The sequence below is a fragment of the Falco punctatus genome (genome assembly GCF_963210335.1).
Source record: "Falco punctatus genome assembly, chromosome: 9".
Lineage (NCBI taxonomy): Eukaryota > Metazoa > Chordata > Aves > Falconiformes > Falconidae > Falco > Falco punctatus.
Window position 1 is genome coordinate 4,705,853 of NC_137589.1, and position 21,282 is coordinate 4,727,134.

The 21,282-nt window shown below is 45.9% G+C and overlaps 1 protein-coding gene and 1 long non-coding RNA gene across 3 annotated transcripts in view; one reads left to right on the forward strand and one right to left on the reverse strand.

The window, feature by feature from the left end:
- Positions 1-17,679, reverse strand: part of LOC308069985 — a 34,398-nt gene extending 16,719 nt beyond the window's left edge. The window contains exon 1 of the long non-coding RNA XR_013930580.1: positions 1-17,679. This exon is cut by the window's left edge and continues 14,357 nt beyond it. This is a non-coding gene — a long non-coding RNA (uncharacterized lncRNA).
- A 109-nt stretch (positions 17,680-17,788) lies between these two features.
- Positions 17,789-21,282, forward strand: part of CHST15 (carbohydrate sulfotransferase 15) — a 45,177-nt gene continuing 41,683 nt past the window's right edge. Inside the window, exon 1 of one of the 2 annotated variants that reach the window (XM_080403133.1) lies at positions 17,789-17,937. The gene's annotated coding sequence lies outside the window, so the exon portion shown is untranslated. The remainder of the gene's footprint in view (positions 17,938-21,282) is intronic. The other variant, XM_080403134.1, reaches the window with a different exon arrangement.

A 21,282-nucleotide genomic window follows, 5' to 3' on the forward strand; every position in this document is an offset into this window, starting at 1 on the left:
GAAACTTCAGAGCTGAGACACATCCTACAGATACCACCTCCGGCTGGAATTTGCCTGGAGTTTCTCTCCCTTCCCCACTTCAATGCAGGCTGCAACCCACTGGAGAAGTTGAAATGAGGAATACAGCCAGGTTACGCAATAGAGCTATTACATTTCTGTTCATTCTGTATAAAGTTATTGTCTCTAGTTAAGCAAACTCCCTCCTCCTTGTCTCTGCCATCATCTTTGTAGTTAGCTGTCGTATTTTAGCCATGATTGTCTAGGGTTTAAGTGAGGTAATGGCTTTCAGGGGAAGAGAGTTTATCTCTTATTGGATTACTGTAAAAGAACAGATAAGCACCCAGGCATGCAAGTCCAAATGTTCAGAAAGGGATTGCTTATTTGAAAGTTTGCCCTTTCTCTCCAGCTTTGTCAGTTGGTCTAACAAAAGTATTTTTCCTTGCAAAGCTTGCCATGGCTGCCCCTGCAATGCTGCACAGCAGGCAGGGAACGGCAGCCTGGACTCCCAGGCAGGAGGGGCTCGTAGGCAGTTTTTGAAGAGCTGGAATACCAGCCACAAGCAGGAATTATACGAAGGGCTCACGGGCTCACATAGGAGCAGGTCTGGGTTTTTTGGCTGCAGACACTCAAGGCCTTTCCTTGGCAGGGTTACAGGAGCAATATTTACATAAAGACGAAGCACAACTTTGTCAAAGCGTTTGCACAAATTAAAAACTTTGTTTTTCCTTGCTATTATTTATAATAGCAGGCTGAAAATAAAAACCAACCCGAAGTTGGTTTCCCTGCGAAGGAATTTTAATTGGTTTTCGTGGCAGGACTGAGTGACACTGTGGGTCCTTTCTCATGGACGTAGCTCTGGGTTTCTTCCTCAGACACAAGGAAAGCAGCTTGTTACAAGTTTTATCAGGGGAAAAGCAACGCTGAAGAGAAGTCAGTTCTGAGACCTGGCATACTTCGCTTTCTTGCTCTAACTAGTTAAACAAAACGGCAACCTCGCCATCCCCATGTGAGGTTGCAGTCCCTCATACATTTTTTTCAGACTGAAGATATTCCTTGGATAGATATATGATAAGCTGCTTGGTATCACCCTTGTCAGTCAGTACATCAGCTCCCTGAAGATTTTACTCAAATATTTATGCAGCTCTCTCATGGGCTGGCTGGACTCGGAGGTGACTGTGAATTTGCCCCAGTATCCCGGTATAATAATGCAGAGTGGTTCTAGTCCAGCTCTTCACCATTACACGAGCCTGCTGCAATATCTACCCACTTAAGCTTTGCTTTTTGAATATTGAAATAGAAATACTTTCAAATGCTTAGGCTACACCTTCTGTGAACTGCGAGAATGAGGAGGAAAAGGAAAACATGTTTTCTTCTCATTGGGAATTCTGTATTGGTAGTAAGAAGCAAGGGCTTTAATATGAGGGATTTACGCTGAATGATCTGTCTTTGCCGAGCTGGAGAACAAGCCATTTTTTCACCCATAATATGAAACTAATTTATTTTGGCTTCCAGCTAATCCCTGAATACATGTTAATGTAGATAAAGATTTCTTGAATTTAACTTCAGCTTTAAAAGAAAAAAGAAATATCTGTACTGAAAATCTGCGGTCACATGTGGACCCTGATGGCTGTTGATACCGAATCCTTTGCTGGCAGCTGCTCAGTACAGGGCATGTACACTCTGTGCATCAAAGAACAGAAAAATAACAATGAACTGCTAAGTTAACTCTCCTGATTGCTCTAGAAATGAACACTGGCGAGAGACATTACATAGCTTTCTGAAATGAATGATCCCACGGACTTCTCACTCCGAGAAATAAATTTGTATACTTGCATAGGCTCATAATGGATGAAGACAGGATAATATTTTCAGATGTCTTGGTAGCTGATTAGAGCTTTTTAGAAAATACTTCCATTTTGTAGGCAAATTCTGGAATTTCTTAATTTTTTTAAAATTCCAAACTGGAATAAATTGTTAACATTTGCTGATATAATAATCATCAAGAAACAGTATTGTAGTGTTACATTAAAATAAAAACCCAACAAACCACAAAACCCAAATCAAAGAAACAATGAAGCTAACGCCTTACTGAAACAAACCATTGACAATTTCATTAGGAAACTAGAAAATGTAGTCAAAATTGCTATTGTCACCTCAAACACCCTGCTGCTGCAAAACTGGTCTTGTCCAGGTCCTGCTCCATGTCTCTTAGCCGGGGCTGCGATGGCCAGGGTATGCACAGCCAAGACTGTGCCCTGCAGCTTGCTTTTCTCAGGCACTAACCGCATTTTCAGAGAATTTTCCAAGAATATTGTTCGAGGTGCTGGTATCTAAAGCCCTTGTGTCATGATAGTGCATGCAAGTTCGGGCTGTTGGATGCAGCAGGCAGATGTTCCTTCTTTCTGCCCAGTACGATGCATGGCGAGCTTCATCCTGATGTGTTCTAGGGGGGAAGAAGCATATTTATGGGAATCTGTGATATCTACCTTTCTAATTCCAGCCTCACGCCCTCTGTTCAAAAAGGCAGCTTGGGCTGGATTTATCTTGGCACTTCAATTCTACCTCACCCTCGCAATGAAGCAGTGGTGGAAATCGTGGGAAAGGTTAGGGCATAGAGTCTGGTATAGGCAAGGGTGAAGCAGGTCCCAGAAAGTCCTTTTTGCTCCAGAGCTCTTCAAAGTGAAAAGCTTCATACATTTATTTTTGCTGACAGTGTTAGAAATGTATGAGACTGTCAAAAACAAACTCAGATGCAATGTTGTGTCTGTCACCATGTTGGTGGAGTTTAGATAGGATTGAGAAAAAGAATTTGTTTCCTTGGTAGCAGAAAATTGCTTATTTTACAAGGTGCCATGGAGAGGGTTATCTACTTGGGATTTATAGGGTAGAGGCTTCAATAATGCATTTCAGCAGGAAAGAAATATTTGTTTTATGGCATACTTCTCAGAGTGGTGGTTGGTTTTTAGATGCACTGTGCTTGGAAAATCAATAATGCACCTTTCAGAGATCTGTGATACCACTTGCCCCAAAGGCAGGTAGGATCTGCAAAGGAGCTGGAGCTCAAACTGCTCCCCAGACCTGGGGCAGCTGGGCTGCAGAGGCACCCCAGCTACCCGGCACCCTGGCGAGACAGTGTCAGGAACAACAGCGCTGATGTATTAAATGTAGCTCATTATTTTGGACAGCACCTCTTTGTGTGGAAATGCCATTAGCAACAGCAGTGCTCTTGAAGCCACAAAAAGCTATTCCTGTAGGGCAGTACGGGGATCTTGGTCCCGGGAAATACTGCTTGCCGACATCTGATAACACCGGTGAGATAGCGCGAGTCTTTGAACCGAATGCAACGAGGATAAAAGTGTTGCTGTTGCCTTTATATTAAAGCCAGAGGATCAGAAAACACGCTAGAACGTGCAGTTATTTGGCAAGCAGCAGCTCTGTCAGCTGAGTGGAACTGTCACAGTGGGCTGAGCGGGGAGGAAGGCACGGCGCGTGACAAACCGCCACCAGCAGGGTAATACCGAGTAGGTGCAGGGAGTTATTTGTTACTTAATGAAGAGCTTCTCAAGGCTGAAAATTTACAGTCCTTTCAGAGTTCAATTTTGTTGGAGTACGGAATAAAAACAACGATTGAGTGGAGCGCAGTGACGTTGCGATGCACAGGGGAAGCAGCGCAGACCGTGCAGACCTACAACGCAAAATCATATCGACAAGGGAAGGCAGGCTGAGAACATGAGCCAGCAAAGGGCAGCTAGGGCATAGTATGGGGGTTGTAATTAGGCCACTAATTAGATTCTTAAGGGCAGCCTGGGGAAGGAAGAATGCTTTACAGTAGAAAAAGGAAGAAAAAACTCCCAGCACACTGGCAGACAGGCATCGCCGTTTCCCTTCAGACCAACCTGCCTCATGATTGCTGCGCCGAGCCAAGTCCCAGCGGAGATGAGAAGAGGTCTGAGCAGCTGACGGTGGGATCTGAGGACCCTGTGCCAGAAACAGGCGCATTTTCCTCACCGCAGAACAACTGGAGTTCAGAGAAGAACCTCTTGTGAGTCCTCCCCCGCCCTCCCCGGGGGAAAGCCCTCGGTCAGAAAAGGGGGATGAAAGCTGGATTTTGGTGAACGAGGGGTAGGAAAGGAGGTGTTCAAGAAGGAATCGTCCCGGGCGAGGCAGAATGCACTGCCGCCTCTCCACAGCCTGTAGGTGATGGGAGTAAGGTGCATTAAAAAGGCTGAAAATGTTCCCTGGAGTAAACCAGGTCCACAGTGAGTTGAAGAAGCTGAATTTATGCCATACAAACACCACAACTTGATTTTTGGAGGTGGCTGGAGTCCCCACAGAATGACACTCCACGCTGACCTGTGGTTGGCTTCATCCTGATGCCCTCCTCCTGGTCAAATTTAAAATCACATTAGTTTCAGCGTATTTTTCATTTCCTGGGCTGTGAGATCAATCGTCTAGTCACTCGTCAATATAATCCAAATCTTCCTTCAGTACTGTTTTAGTTGTTATCACAAAAAGGGCTCAGACTGAAAAGAACTTTTACAAAAGATTGTTGATTCTGCCAGGATGGATCAAAGCTAAATCTGCAATAAGGAGAGAAGAGAGGATTCAAACAGTAAGGAATAAGTGAAGGCATCTGGGACATAAAATGAATGCATCGCTTTAGCTGTGGTTCTTTCACCTCTATGTTTTATCGCATTCACGTTTGATATAAATTCAGCTTAGTGCCTGAAATAGGCAAAGCTGCTCAGAACCTTAGAAGTAAAGTTAGCACACTTCAGAAAATATTTAGCGGAACAATGTTCCCAAGGTACACGTGAGAATGGCATCGACAGCGGTGCTGTAACTGCTGGAAGTCATGGTTTCAAAGGGCAGAGTCCCCCCGCCCCGTGCTGACTGTCCTGGTACCCAAGCGCAGCCTGAGCAGTGTTTGCTGCCCCTTCTCCTCCTGCTCTACATCCTCACGAGACTGCCCAGGCCAGGACACCCAGCCCTCTCCATCTTCCAGGGCAGATGTGTGAGCGAGCACAGGCACCACGTTTCTCTGCAAGCACAGGGCAGCACCCCAGGAGGTGTGACATGCGGTACCCGATGCCCGTGGTGGGGAACGTCACCTCTGTGAGCACAGGAGCTCCCATGAGCCCACACTTTATCTAGATGTTTTTGCAATCCCAGGCCCCCGTGGCTTGCCTTTGCTGCAACAGAAGGCTTCTTTGCTAAAAAGATTGAGCGAAACCTCGGGCAGGGTGAGCAGAGCTGGGGGACAGCAGCAAACCCTGAGAGAGCATGGGAATGGCTCTGGGCAACAGCACACCTCTGGGAAAGAGTGGGTCGGGATGCTGGAGTTCCTCCTGTGATGAGAGCATTACAAAAATTAATGGCATTAAAGATCTATGGGTATGTGGGATGAACAGGTATTCAAGTAAGTACTTGAACATTGGTCCAATCTACCCACAAATAAAATAAGTGAACTGTGGTGGAGCAAACAGGCAGGAGGAAAACTGAACCTAATTAACATTAAACTCTGCTGTAATGGTATTTCATATCTCTGTACACCTTGAAAATAAAGCGTGGATCCAGGTACATCCTATCTTGACTGTACAGCCCACATACATCACGGAAAATCTTACCCCAGATTCAACTGTCCTCAACATCCAAAGCTGATGGGGAACAATCTTTTTATGGATGTGATGGGGAACAATCTTTTTATGGGTGGCCACGGGAAAGGGAACAATGCCTTCAATGCCACTGAAAAGGGGAGTTTTCCTACAGCAAAATTACGCTCCAAAAAGGAAGACGACTTGACGGTGGAACTTCTCTGGTTGCATCTTCCTGAGAATTCAGTTACTTTGGTCAGAGGTTACATCCAATTCAATCAAGACCATATATGTCGCTAACACTTGTCCTCACACTTTTTTTGGGGCTAGCATTGGGATGAAAAAGGGGAGACTTTAATAAAGGAGAGGACTGCTGGGGCAGCCAGAACCACGCTGCAGTCCTCACCTACAGCGCAGTGGCAGCGAGTGTGAGGTTGTTGGCCCAGAAAGTTTATCAGAGGTCAACTTTTCAACTCTCTGGCAGTAGGAAAGTTCCAGGAGCCATTGCTCAGCTGGTGACCGGTTTAAAAGAAAAAAAAAAAGATTGTCATTTTTCACGCAGCAACACTTGCCAGACTCAGCTGCAGCCCGGTGGTGAGACTTCTTGTTGCCGAAGGAAGTCTCCAGCCGAGCTGCAGGGAACACAGTGTACGGGCGGAAAGGACGGCTCTTTGTTTTCCTGTGCTCTGGGACTGCTCTACCTTCACGTACTGCTTGGCCCTAGAGCCTGGGTAAATAGCGGAGCATAAAGCAAACCGCTTCTTCTCCTGGGGGGAGGGGGAAAAAAAATAAAAATAGTGCAGGAATAAAACCTTGATTACAGAATGGGAAATAGAGGGATGTGCCAGTAGCGAGGGGAAAAGGAGCACCCGATTTGGCCGGGGCAGTGCTCCAAAGGGCTGAGCGGGAGTCAGAGCGGAGCAGAGCATCCTGCTCCAGCCCCCCTGGGAGGAAACCCTGGCCAGGACAACAGGAAAGGCTCGACAAACATGGAGCATGCGGGACTGAAGCAAATATTGCAATTTGGGATGCAAATGCTGATGTTTTGATCAATGGTGCCACATCAGTTATGGATCATTTTTATTTCCTTGAAGGAAGCGGTGAATGGACAGAAATGAGGAATTTTATCTCACACCAGACCTCCCACCTTCGATAAATGGGCAGGGAGTGCAAAGGGAGCTCCCAGTGCCCTGGTGACTGCCGAGTGCCTTCCCAAGTTCACCATTCAATACTTTTATGTTATTTGCAGGCAGTAATTGACAGTGGCGGTTTAATTAAACAAAACCAGCAAGACAGCTTCTTGCTAAAAGGGCAGACAATAATCATTTTCTAGAAATGGATCCCTCCAGCTTTCACTGAGGATAAACACTCAGAGTACTTGCAAATTCTGATAAGTGACTTCAAGCCTGCCTTGTTATCTTGCTTTTTTTTATACTGTGAGGTTGTTGGGAGGAATAAAGAGAGCTAAAAATCTTTATTATTCTTCCTAAGGGATTCATTGCATTCTACTTTTCAATACTTCATCATATTACCAATTTTCACTGTACATGCTTTTAATAAATACTTATTGTTATAAAGATAATAACACTCTTATCACATTAATGACTTTGCAGTAGTGTAAATGAAAATGAATATTAATGAAGTTAACGGTAACCTTGATACAGTGGAACACTGGTAACTGGGAAATTTTCTCAGTGTTTTAGAGTACAAGAAAGCTTTCTTTTCTGCTTTTTCTCTGCCAGAACTGGAAGGGAAAGTATATGAGATAGAAATTTAGATATTTGTGAAAAAGGCTCAGTGATTATTCCTATAATAGATCACTGCAGTCTGTTTTATTAAAAATATCTTCTCAGCCCCAATTCTTCCCTGCGGTATTTCTGCTGCCTACCAGCACTGCAATGAATGAATGAAGATGCCATATGGGCACTTGTCTTCCAGCGTGTATATAGGTCTTTTGGGGTTCTGCATGGATTCCAGCATATGGGTCAGACTGGCATTTCTTTTTTTTGATCCAGAAATAAAAAAAAAGCAATGGTGTTACAGCAGCCTTTCTAGGCAGTTCGGCATTTTCTCATCCGAACAGCTTTTCTTTTACATTATTTTTCCCTATGGTTTGTACACCAGCTGAGCCTGTAGCCAGGACATGCCAGACCAACCTCATGTCGATTTGACAGGGCTGACTGTGCTAGCACGGGATTTTGCTCCTGCCTGGTAAAATGAAGCAAAGCCGGAGGTCACATCCCGGGACAGTCCCACACCCGGGAAGCCGAGAGCTTCCAGGAAGGTGCAAATGTGGGTGACCTGCAAGCGCACGGTCAGTGCAGGTGGCTCAAGGTGCATCAGCCCCCCTGCATATCTCCAGCCCCTCAAGGTGAGGCAAGAGCCGTTGGTCTGGCACGGCCCAGAAACGCTGGGCTGGCTGGGAACGATCTCTACATTTGGTCACTACTGCGGGAGACACATCAAACATTTCCAGAGGCCTCTCTCTCCTTGGTATAAACCACTGGAAAACCTGGACAAGTGAACAAAATCCTGAAATTGCAGCCCATCAAAGAAGAAAAGTTTGTGGAAGCAAATGCATGTCAGAACTCATTTAAGAAATATCAACCACACAGAAGTTTGCTCCAATACTGTGTGACTCTGCATGTTTTAAAAAAAGAGTCACCTCCAAGTAAATCATCAAATGTGGGGATTTTTGCATACCTGTATATTTCCCAAGCATTTTTCTTTGTTCATATGTAAGCTGAATTTGAGATGGGAAGCACATGAAGCTGAGCACCAAAGCTTTTGGCATGATTTTGCTACAGCACGTAGTAGCTGTGCTGACCTAAAAACTCCTACAGGAGCAATTGATACCAGTAGTCGCACATTCTACAACAGAGAGAATGATCTATTCTGAACAAAGACCTCTCAAACGTGTGGTACTTCGTTAGTCTAACACGAGAGGTATGCTGATCTGCTGAACGTGCGGAGGGAATAAGGATATTGCAAGATTTCAAATACTAAGAGTAGAGATTTGAAATTGAAAAACCAAGGGTTTACATAAGGTTAAGCCCTGAGATTTTTAAGTCTACAAAATCTGATCATTTTCAAGTTACTGTCTTTACTGCGCCGAACCCTGTCACATTGCTCATTTGCTTTTATAGTTTGTGAACATTTTGACACACTATGGCACACATGTAACAGAATAAACAGTAATGTGAAAAATACAGATGGCAACAGCAGAGCAGCCAAGCATTGGTTCTGGTAGGGAACTGACCTTTAGGGTCTCCTAGTTTAGCAGATGGCACATCTCAAGCCTGAAATTGCATTAATATAACTTTCTTGAGTGCAGCCTTTTGGAGGAGGGAAGCAGGTGGTCACATTCAGAGAGAACCTGCGTGAGGTGACACTGCTACATTGCCCAAAACACAGCGACGTCCTGACAAAAAGTGTGTACGTGTGGGCATGTAACTCATCTCAGCTCAGTTGTTCGGGTTTGGCGTTCCACTTTGGGTAGGCTAGCTGGATTTTACAATGGGATGGAGACTACTAGAAAACAGAAGTTACAAGACATTTGAAATGAAGAATTTATTGTACGTGACAGCCTAGAGTAATGTATTTTGTTGATTCTGACTGGCAGATGTTAAGAAGGGTGGTAGTTGTAAATAAGGAAATGTGGCTGTATCACTGTGGGAATGTGTAGTAACTCAGTCAATGACCCTTGGAGAGCTGAAGGAACTGTGCAAGAGCTTGACCTCACTATCAGCACAGCCGTCTTTTCCACAACATTATGGCAGTGTTATTAGCACTGGGTATAAGTGAAATGTAGATGTGCTTTACAGGAATACGTAGATTCCAGCACGCACATTCGCCTCTCCGCATTGGCTTTGCTAACCTGTCTCTCTCCACCGCTCTGATTTACAACAATCCTTAAAATGCAGACTAAGACCTCTCAGTAGTGTTTATGTCACTGTCATTTTTTCATTTTATCTTGCTGTTACACTTTCAAGCAGCCAGAAGCTGGCAGCCACTATCTTAGGCATAAAAGCAAATCAAATAAATTAGTAATGGACAAAGAGTATCATTGCAACCAGAGGTGTGAAGGAAGGTGGCCAGGCTTCCAAACACTGTGATTAAATGTGGCAATATAGCCTTGGCGAGTTAATACAGCATCAATTGCCCACAACTAACGTGGTAATTTTACCATCCAGAAATACTCAGGGGAGATAAACTTTTCTCATCATTGCCAGGAAAGCCGAATCATTAACGAACAGAATGATGATGAAATGCAGAAAGTCTTGGTTCTTGAGCAAAGCACATTAGTTTCTGGGACATGAGGCTCATCTCTAATAGGGACCTAATTCATATAAGCAACACAAAGGCTAAAAAACACCAAAGAGAAGAGTTTCTGAAATAAAGATTGATTTCTGTGCTAGTCCTTCTATGTGACACACACTCACAAATTGTATTTTTGTGTCCAGGGGCAGATATTTAGGTGCCTAAATATCCATTTGTGCATACCAATGGGCAGTTTGCCTGTGCAACTGGAAGGAAAGCAGTGGAGAGATGGGTTTTCCAAATGTGAATTCCCCGGTGGTGCTTCTTGGCTGTCACTTTGAGGATAACTGGCTCCGTGTGCTTCTCTGCCCTCAGTATTTCTGGGTAGAATTCACAAGCTGTCGAAGTGCTCCATGGCACCAGTCTGAGCTCTTTGAATAGGGATGAGACCATCGCTCCGTCTCATCTGCTGTATAGTAATCCTTGACATTAATATTTCACTTTTCACCAGAAGTCCTCAAAGCTCTTTTCAAGCCTAATTAAGGTTCACATCACACTTAAGAATGAGGCAGATATTCTAATGACAGGAAAAATGAGGACAAGGGAAGTGAAGCAACTTGCTCAATATCACACAGTTGCAAGCAATCCTGGGACTGAAGTGCAAAAATCCCGAGTCTCAGTAGTTTTCTCTAACCACTAATGAATAATAATGACTGACCATATTGATAATTAATAGCATTTTCACTGTGCTTAATCCATGTAAAGTGCTGTTGAAATACTACTTCTTTCACTCTCACTGATCACTGGGTGTGTGCACGGTCTTCATCCCGCATCCCACTCCTCTCTGCATATGTGGAAAACCGCTGAGTTAATCAGATATTGCTCCACAGAGCATGGAGATGGTTGTGGGATGAGGTATGAAAGAAGATGCTCACAGTGTCTGGCTTTTGGCGTGTTACTGAAGCACCTGATATAGGGGTGCTTGAGCTGAGAACTTGGTCTCCCTTACGGCCAGCAGGGAGAAGCAGGCTCCATTAGAAGCTCATTCAAAGCATGTGAATTAGAAGCTATTTCTCTCTGCCGAGCCTCTGGAGAGACTAACATTAGAGGTCTCAAGCTAGACATGAGAATACTTTCCCTTAAATGCTTATTATTATTCCCATTTTGCAGGTGGGTGAGCTGGAAAGGACAGGACTGTGCTAAATTAAGGGAGCTGCCCTCAGTAGTTAGGCTCCCTCTTCGCTCCCCCACAACCCCCCTGAAAACGTGCATGTGAAAAAGAATGCAAAGCTGAATAAATCTCCCGGGAATACGTTTAGGTTGTAAAAATACAGAGACAGTATCGAAATATCTCACGGTGCTTTTGAATATATATGTTGAGTCACGAGCACCGTATATTAAATGGTCAACGCTTATTCAACAGAAGTAATTTCTCATGCGAGACCACAGGAGTCACAGGAATTGGCTTTGCACCAAACTGCCTGATTCAGCAAGATATTACCAGTGTGCAGAAGCTCTGCTGTTATGTTTCCGCTTTTAGGCACTGGGCGAGAGGAAGCAACCAGCACGAAGAGAAACTCAGAGATTCTTTACAGATTTGAGTATGGCAGCGTTTTAACTATATGTGTAGGAACTTATCAGGAAAAAAAAAAAAAAAAAAAAGAATAGATAATGTATGTATGAAATCCATCCCTCCAGTGCTATTTCTTCAGCTTGTATGATGGAGACTAAATTTTATCTCTCTGTTTTCTGCCATCTCTGGTATTTTTCCTAAAGTCAAAATTCTGTGGCAACTCTGGCAGTCATTAAAAATTATAATATAAGAAAGTGTTTATCAGTTCTGTCATTTCAGGTACTGGAAGAATGATTGCAGATTGAAATGACTTTGTAACAAAGCCTCAGTTAGCCAAAAAAAAAAAAAAAAAAAAGGAGGCAGAAAAAAGGAATGTTCATTTTTCTGAAATTAACAGAAAGAATAACACTTGGAGAAAACATTTATCATTATGTCAGCAAGGAGGTATGTGATTTATCTTTGTAATAATGGTTTTCATAACTTTGAAGGTAAAGACAGTTGATCTATCTTGATAGTTTTCATCTAACATCTAGCAAGTTAAATTACATTAATTGTATACGTAAAACGAAGGCTGATGTACCATAAGCATGCTTGGAAGTGCATCTCTTTGCAGCTGTACAGGGTCAGGGACCATCTTCTGGTCCTGAGGTAAAGAAACACGGCACGGCCATCCCTGTACAAGTAAAAACTCTTCTTTAAAACGCAGGCTGACCTCATGCCTTGACCTCACCGGTGACATCATACCTACGGGAACAGCTGCTGACCATGCTGTTCCCCAAATCGGGTACCGTCCGGGCTAGAACAGAGTGTGCAAAGGCACGGCAGGCTGGGAGCGCATCTCTGGGCTCCAGATTTGGGCACTCCCTGCCCTAATATTGGCCAGGTAGTAACTTCTTATCAGGCGTGAGGGATGCTGGGTGTCCCCCCTGGGTCCCCTCTTGTGCAAGCACAGCGTCTGCTGTTCATACAGGAATTGCTATCACAACAAACGGCAAGTCCATGTTGTGAGCACTCACCCCACAAACTCAACATTAACAAATCAGCCTTGGTACTTGAAATATTTATATATTATGGCTAAAAGAAACATTCTTTTTTTTTTTTTTCCTCCCTTTTCTCCCCCCGCCCCCAGGAGTATGAGGTGTTTATCCAGAATGTAAGTAATTCTTAAGGAAAGAGTCATATGTGCATGCACATCCAAGCACATGTATTTTATGTATATTTCCTTCATGTCACAATCTGTTTTTTTCAACTCTGAAGCCCCTGCCGAAGGCTGGGGTTTGCAAGGAACTTTGGGTTTAGGCATGAATGAGGAACAACAGATGGGAAAGAGGAAAGACTAGAGCATAAAGCAAAAAGACCTTATAAAATAAAATTAATCTGACTTTTCTTGAGGTAGATAGAATGGTAAAAATGGCCTAAGGAAATAAGGCACACATATAATGCAAGCAGTCGTTAGTAGACATCCCCGGTCAAATTTTAAATGCTTAGTTTTGAATTCAAGAGCTGGAGGGGGAGTAATAAATGACATGAAAGTAAAAACTCTGGGCATTGGAGTACACACGGAAGGACCCAGTGACCTACAATTCCCTGTCAGTGGCTCAGAGATGAAATATATTAACATACATACCAGAACCGGAGAGTGACAGTTTAAATATATGGCACAGGGGGAAAAGATTATTCTGTAACAGAAACTAAATGCCTCTGAGAGCAACACTCTTCCCTCCTGATTCACAAGAGCAAGAGGGAAACAACAGGGTTGTTCATATGGGGAAGGAGAAGCCAGGAGCGGAGCTCCCATCAACTTTAGCAGCAGCGATGTGTGCCTTTCACCAGCGACCACATGCAGTGGTGACAAAGAAGCCACCTGGTCATTTAAGCAGAGATCTGCAAGGTCTTGGACCATCTTCCCCCATCACCTGATCATTTCAGCAGAGGTCTGCAAGGTCTTGGAGCATCCTTCCCCGTTTAGTTTGCTCCTTAGCTATCTTAAGCTCTTTCTTAATCAACACTCATGATGTGTAACAGATTTCTAAAGACTTTTTTTGTTTTGTATTAAAGCAAATGATTTCAATAAGAGCCGGAACCAACCTAATGTCGAGCTCCTTGGCTGCTGGCTCACCTCGGTTTACCCTTGCTGTGATGAGCCCTGGGTTAGTGTCACCTATGTAAGAGCTATAGGAGGAGCAGTGTGAAACCCTCAAGGCATCAGCACGCACGAGCTATTTCTGGTGCCAATTTGAACCCGTCTCCGTTTGTCTTCTAAATCGTAACTCCTCGTTCATATTCAGTTAGAGAATCACAGGGCTGCTCATGCAGTGGGTTTTAAAAGCTTTGCCTGCCCTAGAAGTCACACGCATGTATTTCCAAAAGCAGCAGGCTTCAGCCCTGGCTTCAAACCTCCTCATTGCATACGGTGCCACAAAAGCATTATGGTAATTCTGGGCACTGAACCATTTAAAATCTATTTTAATTGATTCCCGGCTACTTCATGACTCCAGCATATTGTTAAATCAGTGGTAGATAAAAGTAGCAGGAGGTAACATCTTTTGTATTGCTGCAGGGAGATTACACCTAAAATAAGGCATTGAATTCTGGGTACCTCATTGCCGGAGAGATGCAGACAAATTGGAAGAAATTCATAGAAGACCAATAAAAATGATTAAGGGTCTGAAGAGACTGACTTATGAGTGAAGATTAAAGAACTTAATACATATCGCTTGGCTAAACGATGACTAAGAAGGAAACGATACCCTTCAACAAGTACTTGCAGGGCATAAATATCACAAATAAAAAAGGAATTCCTTAGGGTGCTGAAGGACATACAACTGGGAATAAAAGGGTGGCGTAAGGCAGAAGAAAACTGGCTCTCAACACACATCACTAAAATCTTACAGACCATTTGTAATGTGTCTTACCGACACATTCATCTAATCATGTTTCAGTATTAATTTTTGCCTATTCTAGAAAAAAAGGCATAGTCTTCACTTAAAGACGGAGCAAGAACTCCCAGGTGCACTCCAGGGATGTGCATGACGAGAAGAATAATTCCTGACCCAAGCTGGGAAAAGAGAAAAAAAGCATTCTGAGTATTTGAAGGCGGGTAGACCCTTTACCGAAAGCTGAAGGATGTATAAGGTATGAAATAAGTGATCTGTATTTTAGGAACGTGTCTGTTGCCAGGATACCACAGGGAAAATAAAAGTGGAAATGCATTTCTTCAAAACATACACATTCCATTAATTCCAGTGAGAATTGTACCAACGTTTTAATGGGAGAACAGGCAACTCAGAATAGTAAATCTTTCTGCAATTTTCTCATAGTGCCAACTCACAGCTCAGAGCTCAGCCCCGGAGCTGGGAGAAGAGCTGAAATAGTCTCGGCAGGTGTCGGGGTGCTGCGGTTGCACATCCGAGCCCCAGCCTGTGTTAGAAAGCAACCGTGTCTGCCAGGATTGAAGGGCTGCGGGAAATGGGGCTTTGCTCTGCCGCGGTGCAGCAGAGCGGCTCAGCGGCACAGCAGTGTTGAGTCCGAAAACTGGTAAGTACAACGTACGTATCACCTTGTGGTTTTTCAAACTTACTGCATGGAAACTCCCTGGCTGAATTTAGAGGTCCCCACCCAGTAAAATATTTGCTTCCAGTTCCGGCTGCCCCTTTGCTTTGCTGCGTGAGGTGGGAATCCCAAACCTGTTAACCTGGGCAGCTCCCACGGTGAACTCGGCGCATCCATTTGCTCCTTGCAGCTCTCGGCAGAAGGGGAACAGGGAGGTTTTGGGGAAGTTTTTGCCTATTCCTGTCACAAGTTACATCTGTTTCTGGTGAGATCACAATTTGACGTAAGGGTATCGGTTCGTGCTGGTACCCTGCAGCAAGATCCCTTGAGAAAAGCTTTGGTAAGAGGCGCCTGCTGACGGGAGGTCATGGGAAAAGGGCTCCCCAAAAGCAGCAGGAGTGGGAAGAAAAAGTCTCCAGAGTGCTTGCGGGCAATGAACTTTTTCTTCTGTTTTTTGAGCTTGGGAGAGGAAGCACAAAGCAGAAACATCTGCATTTCTAAACCCCCTTTGGGCGAACAACCTAAAGATGCTGGTGCTGTAACTGGCACATGGAGGAAGAGCGATCCCTTTCCCGGGATAAGCATCCCATTGCAGCGGCGCTCCGAGGACGTAAGCCGATTTGTTTATCCCGGAATTAAATCTGGTTGTAAACGCACAGTTCTGCTGCTGTCAGACCCAGCCACTGGACCTCTCCGCTGCATAAAAAAATCACCTTTAAAACCCCCACACTTGCCCTACCAGTCGTGTGCCTGCTTTGCAAGGCTGCTGAGGGGCTTGCCCGTCTTTTTACCAGAGGACCCTGCTCTGAGCTAAGAAATACTTATGGACTTGTTTTAAAAGTGAGATGATGCTTTATATGGGGCGGAGTAAGCGTGGCGACCAGCAGCAATCATATTTACAGAGGTGGAGGTCAGGAGCTCTCGTTTTATGAAAACCCATCTAGAGAATGTTTTCCTGTAATTCCTGTATTGAGGTCTCTTCATGTCCTCCCTCTTTGAACACCTTGACCCATGGCAATTAAAGTCCAGCATTCATTTTTAGATTTTTCAGACTATTTATTCTGACTGTTCTGGCTAAACCATTGCTCATGGTAACACAAATAGTTCCTGGACAGTGATTTATTATGCCATAAAATTTTCTATTTTCTTCCTTCCCCATCTCACCAGGTGATGTTGAAGATAGTTTGTGACATGGTTAGACACAACCTTTATGGAGTGCCTGGAAGTTTAGGCTACCAAGTGTAGATCAAGATATTTACTCCAGCCGATGGGTGGTGAGGAATAGCATGGAGAGAGACTTCCCCAGGGAATGAAGATCTTGCCTTTGTGACAGCTTTTCTGATTTATTTTTTTTTTTTTGTTAAAAATCCATTAAAAGGAAGGGAGTATAATGATGCAGGAATCTGGCTAAGCATAATTGCTATTCAGAGCATTCCAGGAGGTCTACAAAGGCCTTGGAAGGCAGCACACTTAACCCGGACCAGAAACCCTGAAAATACGTGAATATTTTATAAATCACAGGTTTCACCTCGTCAGCTGTTTTATTCTGTGAGATATTTTTCCCTGAGAACTAGGTGAGAATCAGATGTGACCTGAACTGAGAGACAGTCTGTGCGGTGGGAAACGTGCGCATGTGTGATTTTTAAGTCAGTCCCTCAGTTATTGATGTATGATCTTACAGGTGTACCATGTTCCGCCTGAAATCCTGGGGCTGCAGCTCCCGACCACAGCTGTGGAATTTGGAAGCTTCTGTTTTGCATTTGGCTATGGAGTTACATATGGTTCCACTTCAAAACAGATCCCCACAAATTTGTGTGAAGTTGTAGATGCCTGTGAAAGTTATAACCAAAGACGGACCCGATCACGAAAGGAAATACTGGAACAGAGTATTGGCCACTCCGTCGTGTTTAGCTCATGCTTCGTCACCTTCACTTCTCAGGAGGGATGCGGCTGCCGATGAAACACGTGGATTTAAGCCCAGCGCTGGGTTCACTCAGTGTTAGGAGGGAAATACGAGGAGTTTTCCTCCTCCCGTGTGCTCCCACAACCCTGGCAGCCGCGGGCAGTCACAGCTGCCCAACAGCTTCTGGCACTGGTAACTTCATGAGCGTGGCATTAAACCCTCAGGATGCGCGCAGCGCCGCAGAGGGCACGCGTGCATTGCGTGGCTTGGTGCAGTAAGCGGCCGGCGTGTTTAGATATGTACATGTAACATGTATGTATGTTTAAGTGCCCATGGCAGGATCCTCTGGGCTGAGAACGAACCTTGCACTTACTGAGTAGAAGGTTTTGGCTTCCCAGCCCGCGTCGGCAGCACTGCCATCGCACACCCGGGCTGTGGCCGTCTGTGCTGTGTGCAGTCCGTGGCATCCAAGGCTGCCTTGCTCAGCGGGTGGGGGCCCGACTGCATGTGACCCCCGGTCTCCTCGGGCTGCCCTCCCACCCCACCACCCCCACCGCAACCTGGGATGTGGGTGCCACCTCCGCGCCGCTGCCATGGAGGCCCGGCTCCTTCCCACGGCTTCCGAGCCAGCCCAGCCCAGCGGGTGCCGGGACCGGCCAGTCAAGGGGGCGATGCCCGGCGGGACCCCCCGCCGCCGCCCCGGCGGGACCAAGGGGGGTCCGCGCCCCCTCTCCCCGCGCTGCCCCTGTCCCCCCCCCGCGCTCCCCGGGGGCACGGCCGGGGATGGGGGGGGGCGAGCCAAGCGGCAGCACGCCGCCTCCCGGGCTGCGCAGCGCGGCCGGGCCGCTCCCTCCCTCCCCCTTCCTCCTCCTCCTCCTCCTCCTCCTCCTCCTCCTCCTCCTCCTCCTCCGCCCCCCCGCGGGGTAGAGCCGGCAGAGGCGGCGGGCGCGGACGGGCGGGCAAGCGCGGCGCGGAGCTGAGCCGAGCCGAGCCGAGCCCAGCCGAGCCGGGCAGAGCCGAGCCGAGCCGGGCCGAGCCCAGCCGAGCTGGCGGAGGTAGGTGCGAGGGCCGCCGCGGGGATGGAGGTGAGGCGGAGGCGGGGAGGGGGGGGCTCCCCGGGCCGCTGCTCCCCAAGTTTGGAGGCGGCGGGACTTTGCGGGAAGTTGGGCAGCCAGGCGGCACCGCTGGGCAGCGCGGCTCGGCACGGCTCGGCACGGCTGGGCACGGCGGGGGGCAGCCCCGGGGGGGCGGCCCCGAGGGCGCGGTGCTCCCGCCGCCGCCACCCGGCTCGGGAGGTGCGGAGACACGGCCGGCTGCCCCCCCCTCCCCGTGCGACTGCGGGGTGAAGCCTGGCGGTGCCACCCCCAGCAAAAGGGGGGGCCGGGAGTGTGGCCCCCCACCTCCGGGGGCGGGCCTGGGGCACCTCGGGGTGCCCCCGGGAGCAGCATCCCCCGGGAGCAGCATCCCCCGGGTGCAGCATCCCCCGGTGCTTGGCGGCGGGGTGAGGGGGGGGGGGGGGGGGCACACGGGCGCACACACACACACACACACACTTTTCCCGACGTGCCCTCGAGCCGGCTGGCGCCCCGGGGGAGGGGGCGGGATGGTGACTGGGATAAAGCCACTCGCTGTCACCGCGCCCGGTGCTGGGCTGGTCCCCGCCGCCTGCCGGGGCGCACCGGCTCCTTGCGCTGCTGGTGGGGTGGGCTGGCGCTGGGGAAGCGGCTTTTACTGGAGGGTCGATCTCATGCCGACAGCGCATCCTACCTGGAATGAAGCCGTGGATGGATGTTGCCATTCAGCGATGCAGATTTTTAAGGAAAGAGGGATATTTCTTAAATGCAAGCTGTTGGCTGTTAAAAATAGCCCTGTAGCATGCTTCTGCTGGGAATGCAGTCAGGGTTCAGTGCCGGGTTATTATGGTTAGAGTCAGTTAAGCAACAACCCGCCAGCTGAACTTTGGTGGTGTCCTGGATGGTTTTGCTTTTTTTGGGGGGGTTGTTTGTTTGCTGGTTATTTTTTTTTTCTATCTTTTTTTCTTTTTTTCCTTGTGATGCTTCATTGTAACACTACAGCCCTACTCTGCAGTGAATTGACTTTGACACACAGGTAGATTTGTAGGTTAATAGATAGTATTATTTCTTGGATGGTGCATCTCAACACCTACCAAACTTTCAGATGCAGAAATGTATTTGTTTGGTTTTATCTTTTTCTTATTATTAAATAGTTCTATGGCCTAAAGTTCTCTTCACTATTAATTTGCTTGCATATGACATACAACCGGTTTCACTTCTTGATTTGTTAACCAGACCAAACATCATGATAATCTCCTGCAGAACAAACGTGTGCCTTTTGTATCTTGTGACTAAAAAAAGCAGAGTAGTCAGCTGAGCAGATTACAGATTAAATCTCAGAGTTTGCTGGAACTGTTCGTGAAGAGTAAATATTTTTAAGGTTTAGCTGAAAATCATATGCACTCCTTTGTGTAAACAAACGCCTAATTGAACAGCACTGCACTTGATGCTAACTGGGCACTACCTGATCTCTGGCAAAAAGGGAAATTTCCGTCAATAAGGGGTCACAACATGTAGATATGGACTATACATATGTATTTATATCTATGCTATTTATATACATTGATATATGTATTTTATATATACACACACACACACATATATATACACACACATATATACATATGCACTCCCTTATAAACGGTAAATACTAATGGAATAGTTGTCCTGAAGCTTTTTCTTTTTGTCAATGATTAAAATGTGGTCGCACGTCTCTTGTCCTGAGAGCTTCTCTGCTGCTGCTGGTGCCATTTCACTCTTGGGCATTGAGTCAAAGGATTCATCTGGCTCTTCACACGCCAAAAGAAAGAAAATCAATCTGAATGCAGAAAAGAGGAAACTACTTGTACGAAGATTTAGTAGTGAAACTACCTTCTTTTTTTTTTTTTTCTTAAATGGCCCTTAGATCCTGTGTCTGTAAGTGCAGTCACCATGCAGTTCTGAAATCAATAACAAAATAGTTTTATGGTTCAGGTTTTGTAACAGGAGGACTAATCTCTACTTTAGAGCATTTTATATGGTGGTTTGTAACAGGAATATGATGAAACAGTGGAGATGTACATGCCATTCCATTAATGCAGTGGAAGACACTAATGGATTTTGTCTTTGTTGCTAGACTAAAACTAGGGATCTGGCAATAGTATAAATGAGAAGGTTGAGGCAGACTTTCATGATTTCATGTGGTTAAATTGAAAGATGAAGTTATGTAATCCACTAGCAGTGTTAGGAAGGATAGGATTACGTAGGCATAGTCACAGAGTTGCAGATAAAATCCTGCTTGTATTTCAACATAATTTTAAACAACCTGTGACAGGAGCTCTGTGAGTACCAGGAGTTTCAGTGGGCGAAGGTTACGTTGGTAGCCCAGGTGATGTCAGTGTTATTGTGCAGGTTTTTAAAGATGGACTGTGTCCCAACACTGAAGTGTCTTTCAAAGTATTGGTTTATGTTTCAGACCAAGTTGTTAGGTGGACGACAGCAAACTCTTCCAAAGTTCACGAGGCATTGTAGGCACAATACTGCAATCCCTCCACCCCCCAATACGGATTTCTTATCAAATTCCTCTGTGGACTAGGAAGGGATTCCTTCTTACTGTTAACTACTTTTCCTATGCTGAGTGGCTCCTCATGTGTTCACGGGAGCAAAATTCTGAAGAGCTGTAACTCAGCGTTGCGTTACCATTTCGTTCCGATATACTTTCTCTAGAGGTAAGCTAGCAGAAGCATTCTGATCTTGCCTGAATGACATAATTGATTTAGACAGTTAGAACATGCAACTGCGTTTCTGTTTTCCTATTGATACATCACTCGGGTGAAGAAAGCCATGACTTAAGCAGGTGCCAGTATGCTCCGTCTCCCTCCTATCTCTTAATTACTCTTGCAGTTACTGTGTCCTTAAAAGGCTCTATATCCCACAACCAGAAACACCAAGGAAATGTGCTGCTAAATCATCCAGTGCTACCCTGGATGCTTGACTTGGGTGATGTGAATCGCTCTGTTTCCAATGTCTCATCAAGTTTGTAGGAACTGTGCCCTGGTTTGAACCAGGCTCCTTAATTGCTGTCTACAGGCTGCAATTCCACCCTTAACCCACCTGTTTTCCTCCGTACCTTGCACAGTGAGAGGTAACTCTGAATTCCCACTTCACTCCTTGGCTGGAGTTACGTTGCTCAGCTGGAAGAATCCAAAGTGCTGTGAAGAGACAAGGTAGATTTCCAATAAGAGTGCATTTTTTTTTCTGCACTGCTTTCCCCCACAAATTAGTATTTCTTATTTATTTATGTTTTTTAGCGAAGTGCACTGTTTTTCTTACTGACGAAGTGTGTTG